A 1468-nucleotide genomic window follows, 5' to 3' on the forward strand; every position below is an offset into this window, starting at 1 on the left:
TTCGCGCCTGGCACGCGATCGCGTCGTCCATGCGATCGCGTGGATGCCAGTTTCTTCAAAAACCCCGTTTCGCACTTTCCTTCCATTTTTGTACGTTTCCTTTTCCATCCTTTAAGTCATTCTGCCTTAGAAAATCTGAAACTACTCAACACACTAATCATGGCATCGAATGGAAATGAAGGTAATTAAAATGAGTAATTTTAAAGTTTAGGAAACATGTTTTTCACATACATCACATAATAAGGAAGGGAAAGTGGATGAAGGATTGAATAAATCACTCAAACTAAGCACAAAATAACTCATGAAATATGGGTTTATCAGTGCTTCATAGCTCCATTTAAACTGAATTTCACTATCCTGCCATCTATTTCAAAAGAATAAGTTCCAGAAAATGCGTCCAGCTTGAATTTTGAAGTCTTCAGGAATGGTCTTCCAAGCAGGATTGATGATGGCCTTCCTGAGTCATTAGGGGACATTTCCAGAATATAGAAGTCAATGGGAAATATGAGTCCCTTAATGCTCATTAATACATCTTCAGCAACTCCAACCACTGTAATAATGCTTTTATTTGCTAACACAAAACGAGTTGTCGACCTTTTTAAGGGAGGGAGCCTCAAAGTATCATATATAGACAAAGGCATTATACTAACGCATGCTCCTAAATCACATATGCAGTCAGAAAATATCACACCACCAATAGTACAATTAACCATACATGGACCTGGATCACTACACTTTTCAGGTATACCTCCCATTAAGGCAGATATAGAACTACCTAAAGGAATAGTTTCTAATTCATTAATTTTGTCTTTATGTATGCATAAATCTTTTAGAAATTTTGCGTATTTAGGTACCTGCTGAATAACATCAAAAAGGGGAACGGTTACCTCAACCTTTTTGAATATCTCTACCATTTTGGGATCAAGTTCCATTTGCTTCCTGGGCTTCCTTGCAATTTGTGAAAATGGAATAGGGAGGGCATTTTCTGCAGGGTCTGCCTCCTTGTGTGCTTCTTTCTGTGGTTGAGCCTCTACTTCTTCACCCATGTCTTGTATCGCCTCTTCCTCTTCAGCATCCTCTACTTTTACCACCTCTTCAGCTGAGGCGTGTTCTGATGGGATTGGCTCCTCCTGATTCCTCTCTTGTAGTGTGGTTTCGGACCTTAGGGTGATGGCATTGATGCCACCCTTTGGATTGGGTAAGGGTTGAGAAGGAATTCCATTGGAGCTTGCATGTTGAGTGTTTGAAGTGTTGGATGGTGCCAGCTGAGAGATGAGAGCTTGTATAGCGGATGCTAGGCCATTAAGTGAACTTTCCATGTTCCTTTGTCCTTGTGCAATGGATTGAAGAGCCTCGTCACTTGGAGAGGAATTAGATTGAGTGATCTGTGGAACTTGTTGTTGGTTGTGCTGTGGTCCTTGGGACTGCCTCAGGTGAGGTGCTCTGTAAGGCTGGTTCTGGTTCTGCT

The sequence above is a fragment of the Arachis ipaensis genome, chromosome B7, assembly GCF_059453495.1.
Source record: "Arachis ipaensis isolate K30076 ecotype BB chromosome B7, ASM5945349v1, whole genome shotgun sequence".
NCBI classification, from domain to species: domain Eukaryota; kingdom Viridiplantae; phylum Streptophyta; class Magnoliopsida; order Fabales; family Fabaceae; genus Arachis; species Arachis ipaensis.